The 14,669-nt window shown below is 41.0% G+C and overlaps 1 protein-coding gene across 7 annotated transcripts in view; it reads right to left on the bottom strand.

Moving 5' to 3' along the window:
- The window catches only part of Mgat5 (alpha-1,6-mannosylglycoprotein 6-beta-N-acetylglucosaminyltransferase), a 331,452-nt gene that overhangs the window by 229,046 nt on the left and 87,737 nt on the right, over nucleotides 1-14,669 (bottom strand). The window contains exon 1 of one of the 7 annotated variants that reach the window (XM_074070614.1): nucleotides 910-947. The exons of the other annotated variants lie outside the window; for them this stretch is intronic. The gene's annotated coding sequence lies outside the window, so the exon portion shown is untranslated. Of the gene's footprint in view, nucleotides 1-909; nucleotides 948-14,669 lie in introns of those variants that run through there. 7 annotated transcript variants of the gene reach the window in all.

The following is a 14,669-nucleotide window of genomic DNA, read 5'->3' as shown; positions in this document are numbered from 1 at the left end:
AAAATCCCTGGGGCTGAGGACCTCAGTTAGGAATGCTGCTCTGGGTATTCCAAATCCCAGCATTTGTTTGTCCTGGCTTCCCACATAGTTTAGAAATAGTCTTCAAAAGTGGTGCATTTTTGACCTAATAGAGAAAGCTATGAAAATGATGACGAAGAGGCAGCCAGGTGAGGCAGATGGTTGGGTTTACCATAAACACATCAGAGATTTTTCACATTATACTTTATGTATCCAGGATGAACTAGAAAAGAAAGTTCCCCTTCACATTTGTACCAAGGACTTCTGAATAAGTGGCTGGATTTCACTGAATCACCAAAGTAAAACAGGACAGCCACCACTTCCCTCTCCAAGACTGCTTCTAGGAACTGCTCAGAGGCAAAGTCAAGTTCCTCTTCCAGGAAGCAAACTGGACTCTGGTATCTACTTTGCATATGAGCCTCACTAGTGACTCTTCTTTTCCCATACATTTTTCCCTTACTTAATTTCAAATATCGCCCTCATCTTTGTGAGCAAAACTCATGTTGAGCTTTAACTGTCAATGTGGCAGTGTTGGGATGTGAGGCCTTTGGGAGGTGACTGGGTCATGGGGGCACTACCCTCATGAATGGGTCGTTTTTCTCAGACACTGCTCACTTCTCACCAGAGTAGAATGTTATAAATCACCCCTTCCCAATCTCACATTCCTGCCATGTCATACCATCTGCCCTATGTTGACATAGCATGATGCCCTTGCAGACATGGTCTCTTTATTTTGAATTTCCTTGCCTCCAAACCATGATCTAAACAAGCCTCTTTTCTTTATTTTTCACCCAGTGCCAGGTGTTCTGTCATAGCAACAGAAAACAAACCAAAACACATGGCAAAAGAGAATTTGGTATCAGCTGAAATTAAGGCTGCTAATCAGCTGACCTTAAAATAAGATGATCCTCCAGTATCCTGGTGGGCTCAATGTCACCACAGGGTCCTTAAAAACAGAACAGAGAGACAAAGGGTAGGTAAGAGAGCTAAACAGTGTGTTCTCAAAGAATTCTGAGACTATTTACTAAGGTGTTTGCATGAATCAGGGCATTGGTTTAAAAAGTCTGGTTATTTGGTTCTTCCAAGAAACTTTGGTTCTGTTCAGATTCAGAATGTTAGAAGAATAAGGGGCTCCCTATTAAGGGTGAGAGTTCCAAAAAGTAACTACTAATACTGAGGGAGAAAGTCCAGAAAAGACAATAGTGAAGGGCCATTTGACATCAGGGCAAACAGCCTCGTGCACTTCAGGACCATCTGGGGCAGCAAGGCAGAGACCTCATGTCACTCATAATGTAGACTGCAACACAGACATGTGAATGATTCCAGAAAATACATATGGCCGAACTGCTAATTAACAATGACAGATAAAGCATTATGAGGGCAAGGTGCAGAGGGAGGAAGGCTATGGTAAAATGGAGGAAAGCACGGAGAGGGCCAAATGACACACAGTCACTTGCTGATTATATTGCCTCTCCTCGGGACCCACGTGCCCACCGAACTACCTGCTATACGAAGTCCATAATTGTCTGAGTAATCACTGCAATTAATACAAGCTAACAGGTATCACTTTGACACATGTCCTCTCACAGAATGCTTGCCTGAGGTAGGTGCTGTAACTGTTCCCATTTAGAACAGGGAAAACTGAGACACAAAGAACTATATTCAAGGCCACATTGCTACCAGATGGCAGAACCATTAGAGACCAACCCCTGGTTCTTATTCAGTGCTTAACAATGTGCCAGCATCATCAGACAGTTTCACACCCAGGCCTGCAAACTCACAAGATGAATGAACCTATGAACAAGTCCAAAAATTATGAAAGGCTGAAATCACCTAACCTGGCACGTAATTAATGATCACTTAATAAATGTTAAGTTGCTTTCCTGTAAGCCAGGAGCTTTCCTGTAAGCTCCTCCTGTTTCAAATGAGGAGCTAAGTGGGTACAGGAGAATCACACAGAAATGTTTCAAAAAAGCACAGTTGTGCTTTTGTCATTCTGGGTTGGGGATTAAAGTGGAAAACTTCCCTAGTATCCTACAAATAATTCTCCCTTTCCCAGCAAAATCAGGGGAGCTTCTCTGCTAGGAGGTATCTTAGTGCTAAAATCCAGAATGGAGTGTGGGTGCTTGATTTCAAAGATACAGGGAAGCACACACAAAAGTTAGGCAGTGAACAAAGCAATTCTGCCAACAGAGCCCAGGAGCCAGGAACAGAGAAAGAGTGTACACAAACACACACACATTCAAACCTCAGATTATCCCAAGGAAAAGACATTTCCTAACATATGACAAGTTTAAGGAGACACTATCAGTCTTGCTATTTTTCTCTTGCAGTTCTATCAAAATGTCAGTAGAGATTTTCTTAGCATGAAACCTAGATAAAAGGGCACAACTAGAGAGTTGTGACAGTGAGACAAGTATGAAAGGAAAGGGCTTGCTAGGTGTTCCCAATGGTGCCAGGTATCAAGAACACTGAAGGTTCAAGAAGAGACAGTCTCAGCCCTTAGACACACCCACTTGCCCCACTTTCCGACAAAGCAGCCGGACACAGCTGGATCGGGGTTCCATAGGTGTGTCCCAAGGACTGGCTAGAGAGAAGCTCCAGAAGCTCCATGGAGACCCTGTGGCCTGAGGTGGGTCTCCACACATCATTCCTCCACGTCCAAGTCCCAGGCCAAACATCCTGGCATGAAAGATGATTAAAAGGAAGTTCCTAAAGTCCTGACCACCTGCTGCAAGCTTTCCCTGCACTCATGGAGTCTAGAAGAACAGCTCTAAACTGAATCATGGGACCATCATACTGAGTTCCAGGACAAGAGGAATGGCTTTGAACCACTCACTTTGCATCTCAAAAACCCTTTTTTTTCTCCTGTAGCAGAAATAGATGGAGTCTCACCCCCTTCCACTTTCAAATGAGAACAGGTCTTTATTTGCCAATTACTTGAATATTTTAGTCATTTAGGGTGGCAACATTCATAGCATAGAAGGTAACTGTGGTAAGAAGGGGAGAAGAAGATAGGCAGATGCTAGAAACTGATTTACGGTGAGAGAATTACAGATGAATGAAGTCATTAGACAAAACAGAAAACCACCAAAGGTAATTTTTAACTGTGCCCCCTTTTATCCCTTGCTTCAAATAAAGTAAATCTATGTCACTTGTTTCTTATGACCACTAGATTTACAAGTCCATTAAAAATACTTTTACAATCACCCCATGCAAAAAAGCCATGGTCATTACTATAATGATTTAAATGCCTAGAGCAGTGCAGCAGGATCTGGGGGTTTATTAATACCTTGGCAAAATGTGCCATGAATATGCCATATGGATACTTGCTTTTGAAAAGGGCCCTGATTTTTCCTAAGTTCATTAACAACCTCTGTCGTGACAGCCCCCATCAACTGGATCAGATAAACTATGTCTTCAATTCCTCCGCTCTGCATCATAACTGGCCCCAGGATCAAGCTCAAGTACTAGTCTCTCATCCCTCACTGTGTACCACAATCACTTTGGGAATACAAATGCTAGCCCTCCTCCCTCCCCATGATTATCAATATGTTCATCTGGGAAGGGCCAGGAAGTCAATGTAATTTTGAGCACACCAAGAGAAACTAGCAGGTGAAGATGTCCATTTTATAAGACACGGAGTGAGTGAGAGGACGGAAGGGTCTGAGGGTGGAGGGGAGCAGAGGAAAGAGGAGGACTGCCTAATCCAGGGACAATGTGCCCCATCTACACAGGGAAAACACTTCTCAGTTCCAATTATAGGACAATTTGAGGGAAGACATCCTTGGGTAGCCAGGCCTTCTGATCTTTTTTTCGTCAGAAACTCAGAGTTTTGATCCAATCTTTGTATTGTTAAATGTCGGTAATACTTTAGAATTTTTAAAAATTTATTCTGCATGAACCAAACAAAACATTTCTGCAGCCTTCTGATATCAATAATCACTTTGATGGAGCACTTGGTGGTGAAGCTGTACAGCCTTCAAATGTAAGCAAATACAAGACCTTGAGTTCAAAGAAGTTTACGATCTTTCTCATCTGCTCAGTCTACCTCCTTAATGGTGTCTGCCACTGTATCCTAGAAGCTCAACTATTCTCCACTTTCTGAACTGTTGTTATTGTTCTTAGTCAAATAACAACGTCGGATCATCATTTTCAAAGCACGGGAAGAACACTAACTTCTAGCTCTCAATATAAGCTAAGCTCTACCCATTACAAGCTTGAACCGGTCAGTCCCAAATGCTAACCCTAAGAAAATGGAAGGGAATTGGTAACACAAAAGTCGTCTAGTGCCAGCCTAGACTATGTAGCGAGACTCTGATGCAAAAGGAAAAAAAAAATGTCTTTTAGTGAGAGAGATGCAGGCCCCAAAATTCAGAAAATCTACAGTGACTTGCCTGGGGACACAGAAACTGTTGAAGTCACAGTTGATCCAGGGTTCACAGTGGAGGCCTGTCCTGGGAAACCCTCATGTCCCAGGCAAAGAGAGACAGCTAGATAACCTAGCTGAAGGAACCCACATCCCCACAACTGCGATAAGCTTGTAATTCCTGACTTTGAGCTTTACAGTTTGTTCCCTGTTAAAATTCAGGTTCCTTGAAGGAAGAGACCCTTCTGTGAAATGAGTACTTAATATTTGTTGAGAAAACTCCTTGTAGCCTCCTTAGTCTAGAAAGACACCTGGTGGTGGTGTCTTTGAAAAAAAAAAAAAGAGAGAGACACTGCGTGTCTAAGAACTTCTCTGAAGAACCTAGTCTTGACACCTCCCTGGAACTTGCTTCACCACTTCAAGGAACCTGGAGCATGAGAAACACATGCAATGAGTCAGATGAGCAACTTTCAGCTGCTGCTTCTTTCTCTCCCTGGACCACATGTGATGTGAACTCTCTACTGAGAGACACCCCTCAGTAGAGGGCTTTACCTTCTGTGGATTGGTAAAGGATGCAGCCTCTCAGCTGTGAAAGAGGCTGGCCTCTGCACGCCCCTAGGGCTGAAGTGACAGTGTTTTGCATGGATTGAGAAGCAAGCCAGAGTGGCAGAAAGGCTTGAGCATTACTGGTCTGAAATAAACTCCATGCCTGCTTTGGAAAATTCGAGACGGAGACCCAAGCTCCTCTTCTATAAAATGTCTACATCTAATTCACAAAAGGAATTAGTGCCTAGTCTAGTGCCTGACCCTTGATGAGAGCTGGGTTACTGAAGAAGTCTGACTGTTCTGAGGAGCCCCAGAGGCCTCTGCGAGTCAAATGGCAGAACCTATCCACTGCCTGATCTAAAACCATAAAGTCAGCCTTCGCTGACCTCATTTCATTCTGAAGCAGATTGTGGTTTGCTTTCTGCTCTTCAGTTCCTTGTGTCTAAAGATGTAAGCCCATCTGTGCAAAACACAGAAAACACAGGCAGCTGTCAGAAAAATGTCACCACAGCTGATCCAAGGACTTTTTCTATGTCCATCAGTTTTGATGAGGAAGATGACCAAGCTTCATTTCCAGAGTTGGTCTTGACTGCTACTTCAAACAATTTCCTGAGTCAGCACCTAAAACTCTTAAACCTGTTCCACTGAATTCATTACGACCCTTAGTAAAATCCAGCTTGCAAAGCAAAACCACGCTGTCTGATTCACTGTGCAGTCATTCATTCCCAAGAAGATTCTGTCTTTTAGGATTGTGACCAAAACATGACCAAAAACCAGCCCTTCATCCCTATGTATCACAATCCACAGAAGGTAAAGCCGGATATACACATGCCTGGGAAACAACTCACACTAACATAACTTTAAGCTAACTGAATCTTAGGTTCAAGAAGAATAAACGTCTGTGCTATTCTTCCACCATAAAACCTGTTGTGGCAGTTCTGACTTTTTACATAAGAAAGTTATGACCTAAGGTCACCAGATAGAATTACACTGCTCAAATACATTCTTGGCAAGCTCTCTGGGGTATAATCCACTTTACAAGAATAAACAAGTGGTTTCTATCAAAACTCACAACCTTAATGTACAACATACACCATGACCACCACCAGTCACAGAATCATGCCAATCCTAAATTAAAATGTGTCCCCAAGAACAGGTACTAGAGAAAAGGTTAGATCAAAAAGAATTACCTAGAAGGTAACACCCATGCACAGGAAATCAATGTGAGTCAACTCCCTGTATAGCTATCCTTATCTCAACCAGCAAAAACCCTTGTTCCTTCCTATTATTGCTTATACTCTCTCTACAACAAAGTTAGAAATAAGGGCAAAATAGTTTCTGCTGGGTATTGAGGGGGGGGAAGAGGGAGGGGGCGGAGTGGGTGGTACGGGAGGGGGTGGGGGCAGGGGGGAGAAATGACCCAAGCCTTGTATGCACATATGAATAATAAAAGAAAAAGGAAAAAAAAAAACTTGCACCTATGCAAGTACTTATTTCTGTGAAATGAGTATAGAAATAAAATTCATGCTGAAGCTGGTATCAAAAAAAAAAAAAAAAAAGAAGTGTCCCCAAGAAATTAAGAGACAATTCAGCAGGTCCTGTAACAGGAAGTGCTAGAGTCCCAGCTCCTAAGACAAACAGGCACTGCAAATCATTTCCTGGGTCTGTAGTCCCCTTCAGTTATCAATGTTAAATTTCCTGGTTTGATATTGTATTAGAACACACAACAGTTTCTGCTTGTCCTCCATTTCCCTTTCCACAGTTTCAGTTATGCTTATTCTGGAAATATTAAATGTAAATTTGTAGAAATAGATTAAGTTATTTAACTTGTGTGTCATTCTGAGAAACGGGATGAAATTCCTGCTCTGGACATGAATCATCTCTTTGTCCACTGTATCCATGTTGTATATGCTACCCATCCATTACTCACTTAGTGGCTATATAGTAGTAATAGTAGAATTTTTCTACTTTTGCCTCTCTTGTGTACCTAATTTACAAAGTAAACTATCATAGGTACATATGTATTGGGAAGAACAGTATATTTTGTATTCGGTACCATCTGTGGTTTCGGGCATCCACTTGAGGTCTTGGAACATATCCCTCATGGATTTGGTGGACTACTGTATAAAATAACACTGTTATAGATGTCCTGTGAACTCTCTGTACTATTTTTACAATTTTCTGTAAAGTAATTGTTTCTAAATGAAGTGTCCTTTAAAAAGTATTACTTTATCATTCCCCTACCCTTCTGCTTGTGGGTCGGAGGAGGGGAACCACACCAAAATATCTTGAAAAAGGTCCCCAGATGATTCTGAAAATCCTTCCCTGTTCAATGAGAACCTCCAGCACAAATAACGTACACCACATTTAAAGACATTTGAGAAGTAGAGAAACTGGGGCCAGTGGTGAACTCAAAGGCAGAGAGTGGACGTTTAGCATTTATAAGGTCCTGTGCTCAACGTTCAGCAGCAGCAAAAGTGACAACGAAAAGTGGAGGAACCACTATATCTTGTCTCGGGTGTTGCATGAGGATGGATTTGAGGGGACATGGCTGGATGGAAGGTAGAAGCTCAGTGGGGTGCCTCAGGCAAATATGGGTGAGGAATGAGTCCAAGGAAGCCCTGAATGGGGCAGTGGTAGTCACAGAGACCAGGAACTGGAAACCTGGAAGAGGTCAAATCGAGAGGCCAATGACAATGGCTGACTTCAGGGAGTGAAGGAGGTGAAGGAGGCTCAGATGGCCACTAGGCTTCCATTTTAGGCAGTTAAGGAAATGGCGTGTCCCTAACAAGACAGGAAAATGGGAGGCACTTGTCTATGAGGAAGGGTGAAGGCAGCTGCCTGAAGGTGTTAAAGCATGTGTTGCTGACAGGACAGTTATCTTGTCTGCTGGAGAACTTCCTTCTTTCTCATGTGTCTGGCCATTAGGAGATGGGAAACCTGGCACAGCAGGTCACTGTTCAGCCACTTGGCCCTGCCCTGGTCACATCATTTGTACATTCAGCTATAACTATAAACCCAGTTATTTGACCTCATGTGCCTCCAACGGGTGAAGAACTACACAACTTAGATGTCTCCACGGCATCCACAAGGTCTTGGAGTGGGGGGAAGGGGGTCTAGTGTAGCTGTGAAAAGATCTTAGCTTCAGAGGGTGGAGAAAGGGAACACCCATCAAAACATCATGGCACTATTCATTTTACTTCGCAATAATCTTTTTAAGAAATGGTATTCCAGGGGGAGAAATGACTCAAACAATGTATGCACATCTGAATAAAATAAAAATTAAAAAAAAAAAATCCAGTTCCAGAGGAAAGATGTCTGCAGTCTAATTTAGTCATCCTAAACTTAGGATTGGTCAATTGGTTAGGAAAGAAGAAATAAATCCATGCTCATTCTTCCCTAAATGTATGATGTAATGATAAATAAAATAAACATGATTACTCTCAGGCTACTACTTAGATGATTAAACTCGGCTCTAAACTAAAAAAAAAAAAAAAGAAATGGTATTCCAAAGTGAAAAGGAAAATCCTCTGAAGGAGAGGGCATCAAGAAAGCCTGGCAGATCTTCTGACTTTGGAGGAACACAGTTTATTTGATGATTATTTGACTATGTTGCAACTAAAAAAACAAAACACAAAGCAGCTTTATTGAGATATAATTCGTGTATCATTCACCCATACAGTGGGCAACGCAATGGCTTTTAGCATATTCAGGGTTGTATAACCATTACAACAATCAATTTTAGAACATATTATCCCAAAACAAGCCATGCCTTTTACCTACCATCCATTTCCTAATCCCCTATTTTCCACTCCCAGTCCTAGGTGGTCACTAATCATTTTGTCTCTGTAGATAAGCCTATTCTGGGCATTTCATATACACAGAATCATGTAGTATGTGCTTCTTTCACTTGTGTGTTTTCTGGCTCATCCATGTTGTAACGTGTATAGAACTTCATTTTGTTGCAGCCAATTAATGTTTCAGGTTACAGATGTCACATTTTGTGGATCAATGTCATCAATTGATAGCTATTATGAATAAAGTTGGTATAAACATTCACATATAACTTTCTGTGTGTATGTAAGTTTTTATTTCTTTTAGGTATATACTTAGGGTGGAATTGTTGTGTCATATGGTAACTCTGTTTAATATTTTGAGGAACTGAGAGAGCGTTTTCTGCAGTGTTGCACCATTTCCATTTCCACCATCAGTCTGCAAAGGTTCCAACATCTTTGCCGACGATTTGTTACTGTCTTAGATGATAGCCATCCTAGCTGGTGTAAAGTGGTATCTTATTGTGGGTTTTGTTTTTGGTTTTGGTTTTTCTTTTTTGGTTTTTTTGCAGTACTGGGGTTTGAACTCAGGCCCTACACCTTCAGCCACTCCACCAGCCCTTTTTCATGGAGGGTTTTTCAAGACACGGTCTCATGAACTATTTGCTCGGGGCTGGCTTCAAACTGCAACCTTCCTGATCTCTGCCTCCTGAGTAACTAGGATTATAGGAGTGAGCCACTGGCACCCGGCCTCTTATTGTGGTTTTGATGTGTATTTTCCTACTAATGATGAATATTATCTCATGTATTTATTTGCTATTTATATTTCTTTGTGGAGGATGTCTATATAGACTTTTTGTACATTTTATGGGGTTGTCTTTTGTTATTGATCGTAAGAGTTATTTACATGTTCTAAATAAGTCCTTTATTAGATATGTCATTAATATTTTCTCCCATTCTGTGGGCATGTTATGAATCTTACCTCCTATCTTAAATTCGTAATTCAAACATTTTTGTTCCTAAGAAAATGACTTCATTTCTCCATTTCTGCCCATTTTAAAGTACTAAAATGCATTTGAGTCATTTTTCTATTGCCATTTTCTGTGGTATTGTTTGACACACAGTGGTTTCTTATAAGTACCATTATAGAATATCTATTTTAAAAGATACACCATGACTCTTTCACAAATATGAAACCAATACAAATTAAAGATTTTATTTAGTTCATTAATTACTGATGGAATAAGAAAGATGTCATAACAGAAATTGAATACAAAGAACACATACATATGTGAGTAATCAGGAGTGCAAAAAACATTTGTTAGCAGATACAAAACTGGTTTCTTAGCAGGGATCAATAGTATCTCCACTGAACATGGGAGTTCATTTGCATTTCTATAAACAAGACTCATTTTCATTGCTATCATTTTTCTATTACTTGCCAAATTGTTAGAGCTCACAGGAGATGAAAGGCAGGTAATCAGAAAGGTATACTAGATACTAAGTCATCTTTTCTCCCTATTTTAGAGTCATCTATAGTTTCTCCTGACATTACTTTCTTAAAGGGGTGTTTTATCAGTCAGGGTACAATGAAGAGATGGAAAGCACACAGTAATTTAACAAGGAAAGCTCAATAAAAATGATTACTAATTACAACACTGGATTGTACTAACAAGATAACTGGCTAGTGAGAGTAACACAAGGTGCTCAAAGCATATGGGAAGACCAGCTATAAGGAACATCCAGTATTCCGAGGACTGAGAACATGCAGGGAAGACCCACCCACCCCTGAGTGGACGCCCTGACTTAGTTTAGACAGCACAACTACAAATCACTGGATAGCTGAGAAGTTACTGTGGTGTGCCAGAACATCAGTTTATGGGGAGGCATGTAGCCGGGGGCACTATGCTATAAGATTGCCCAAGAAGGAGCCAGGAGAAGCTTCTCGCCACCACACACCATAATGGAGGGACACGAGACGACACACTTCTATTAGAACCTTCCCATCCTAGAACCACACTGGAACCAAGAAGCAAAATTCTTTCATATTGCAGTATCTCTCTAGCACCGTCTCCTGACAAAGCTTTACATTGTTCCAACTGCAAAGAAAAAATATTTAAGGGGCCCAGATCCATCCTCACAGAACAGGCAAAAGAGATAGAGCTGACAGACTGGAAATCTGTATGTGGCACAGGTGCTACAGTTAAGTAAGGTTGAGAACTGCCAGATATACATCTAGGGAAAGATAACTTGTGCAGTCTTTCTAGCGGACTTTAAGCAACTTGGGCACCAAAAGTAAAAACAATGATTCTAATGGGGCTTTTCTTATTCTGCAATTTGTCTAAAGCTGATTCCAAGTGTTAATATACCTACAATGCTAAGAACCCTTCTCAACTTTCCTATGAATGATCCCTCGCTGCAAAGAAATGCCCTGCTTACCTTCCACTTCACCTGGTTCCTTAAATATCCTCCTCAACACACTTCATGTTAGAACAGGTGGGATTGCTGTGACTGACCCCCACAAGAGGTGTGACCTTCTGATAACTACACCTAAAAACAACTAAGAACATCCCAGTCTTTCTCCTTTTAACAGGATTGCTCACTCTGTATAAATCCTTCCCATTTTGTGCTGATGCGTTCCCGCTTGGAAGTCACCATTCTGAACATGGTATTTCCTACATCAAATTCTTCCTCATTTCAAGTCTTTAAATCAGGCTGTGTTTCATCGCATTCCTGCCATGAAAGAGAAAAGTTCTTCAACTGGGCCCTACTCTAGGAAAAGGATATGTGGCTCATTCCCACCTGTTGTACGCCACAGCCATTGGCAAAATAACTCCATTAGCACCAGCAGTTCCAAAGCTAGTGGCAGTGAAGACAGAAGGACTCTAACCCTCCATGATCCAGAATTATCTGAAGCCATTCAAGATGCTCAAACAAATCATAGCTAGAGTAAACCAAAGGCCTTTTCTTCTTAAGGTTACTTTGCCTGCCAAGTTCACCTCTAGGATGCACAGGACACAAATCAAAGTTGGGCAGCTATTTGCTATAAGGAGTTCAGGTTTCACAGAATACAGCCTATAAAAAAGCCATACTAATAACGAGGCTGGTGCCATATACTTTAGGCGAGGCACTATTTTTTATTTGTTTGTTTTAGATGTAATTTGTAGCTTAGTATTCATGTGCTCGTAAATGCTAAACCCTGCAGAATATAAATGCAAGTCCTGGTTGCCAGGAATAGCTAGCTTCTAAAACTTATTCTCTCAGGTGTATTTTTGGCTTCAAGTTGAAGCAGTGATTAGAAGGAAGTAGTAAAATAACAATTCCCCAAGCTCAGTGCTGTGTGAACATTCCACACCATTTTATTTTACAGACAAGCAGCCATCTGGGGTCAAATTCCTCACTGCTGCAACCCTCAGTTCATAAGCAGAGAGGCTAGGCTCTGGGATACAGAGCCAAGGTCCTCCTCCTGCTGGTGTGAGGGAAGACAGGTTGAAGGATCAAGACCAGGCTTTATACTACCACTGATCAGCCAGAGAGGGAGGACACCAAAGCTACGCTTGTTCATAAGGAGATAGCCTAATTATTTAATGCTTGTCTAGAAAGCAGAGATCAAGAATTTTTTTAAAGTCAGTTATCAACATTTGAAAAACATAGGTATTTTAAATAAGTACCTGTGTTTCTGTCTCCCCCGTCCCCCAACAAATGAGACTGTCTGGTAACACTGACCCCTCTTCTGTGAGTGGGATACTCCAGCCTAGCTCTCCAATTTGCCATGGAACACACACAGGCTGCTTGTGAATCACATAACCTGCTGGCATGTCAGTACAATCCTTTAGTAAAGGACTTGAAGCCTCAGGAAATCAGGTCATGACTGTTCTTTTTGTTTTATTTCCATGCAGTGATAACACATGGTTCTCCAGCTGTATGTGAGGAGCTCAACATCAAATAAATGACCCAGTCCTCTGTATTCTCCAGGGACTGCACAGCCTTAATCTGAAATGCTCCAGACCAACTATTTCACAGGTGGATTTGTGCAGCTTTTCAAATATCTGCTTGCATAATGAGATAGTCTAGGGATAGGACACAAGCCAGAACATGAAATTCATTTATGCTTCATATACACCCTACAGAGAGTGTGAAAGTAGTCTTATGCAATATTTTCAGTGTGCCTGACTTTTGATTGCAAACTATCACATGATGTCAGGTGTGGGATTTTTCTACTTGTGGTATCATGTCAAAAACTCAAAGTTTTGAATTTTGAAGCATTTTGAATTTTGGATTAAGGATGCTCAACCCACATCTCATCATTTTGAATTTTTTTTTCCTTATTCTATACATGAAGGTCAGAAAATGAACTAACTGTACTTCCAAAGCTCACCCAGCTAAGTGATTACAGAATTTGATCCCAAGTTTGACTCCAAAGTAAAGGAGTATGGGAAAACAAGTCAAAATATAGAACACTTCTAGTTTGGTTTTTTTTTTTTAAGTAATAAATGGGCTGATTGCTAATACTCTGGTTTCTCACATAATTTTTGTGAGAAAATACGTATAGAAAAAGTATGTATAAGATTATTGCTTTTTTCTTCTGCAAGACTTAAGAATCTTGCACCCCAAAAGCCAGAAATTCATTTCCTAAATCTTCAAATGGAGTTAATTCCGCTACAGGGATTGGTGTCCTTCCTCAAACTAGGTAACTTGGGAGGAAAAACATTAAATTTAAAGATAACATGCCTTCCATGTGAGGTCACAAAGACAGAAAGTCACAGCAGGAAATATTCCACTCACTGGGAAGCAGAGATCCTTACAATGTCCTAAGGGGCAACGCAGTGGAACCACCACTCCACAATCAACACTCACAGGCATTAGATAACTAAATGACTATTAAAGCTACTTGCCTGAAAACACAAAAATGCTATCCAGCTGTAATCTGAAACAGATTCAGGTGGTCAGAAGTCTAGTAAAGCCCTAAAACTGTGGGTTGTTGTCTATCCACTTACTGATGTCAGTGATATTCAAGCAGTAGAACAAAGACCTACCCACTCTCTGGTCTGGTTCTTCTGCTGTCATAAGATAAAGCCCCTTGAGATAAAATTCCCCCTTTCCATGTTTATCTCCCTAGACCAGACTTCTTAAAGGCAGAGCCAGCATCTTACTGCTTGAATGTCCAGCACCTTCAGTGGTGATATCATTTGATAAGGTTATTCCAATCTACACATTTGCATGTGAACATGAACAGATACAGAAATGTACAAAAACAAATTACATGCCAATACAACACATGTATCTAAATCACTGTATAAAAATTTATCACTATAATGGTAGGAGATCAAAACTTGATCTGAAACACAGAGGGGCCATGCCCAAGATACAATGCCTCTAAGAGAGTAGGCCACCGTTGTTGTCCATGAAATAGATTAAACCTAGGACTTCCTTCCTTGTACACTGATGTGCCTGTCAATCACCAGGGGATCTGGGTGTTCTGCAGATTAGAAGTCAGTGGGCATAGGGAGCCTGCAGTTCTAACAAGTTTCCAGGGGTTGACAATGCTGCCAATTTATAGCCCATCCTAGGATAGGAAGGAGCACCAGGCAGGATCCTAAACTTTCCCCAGAAGACACAACCTGATGTTTTGTCTTTAGACTGGAAATTCCTAAGGCAATGACCTTTTTTCTATAATTCCATTCATTGACTAGTAATTGAACAGCAGTCAACCCTAGGGGGTAATAAGTAGTACTGAATGGAAACTCTCAAAAACAAACCTCAAGCTCCTTTATTGCCACTATCACTTTTTCAGAAGTCACAGTTGTGGAAACCTGGATTTGCCCTCCTCCAAATAAATAAGGGCTCTATCCTCATTAGAAACATATGTCTGTGTGCTCCTATGGTCTCCATCCTTTTCTGTTGGAGTACAGTTTATCATCTCAAATCTGTTATAATTTCAAATCTGTTTAGGCTAAGTATCT

Source organism: Castor canadensis, chromosome 4, assembly GCF_047511655.1.
Source record: "Castor canadensis chromosome 4, mCasCan1.hap1v2, whole genome shotgun sequence".
NCBI lineage: Eukaryota > Metazoa > Chordata > Mammalia > Rodentia > Castoridae > Castor > Castor canadensis.
The sequence above is the reverse complement of the archived record's forward strand: the minus strand, read 5'-3'. Positions and strand labels throughout refer to the sequence as shown.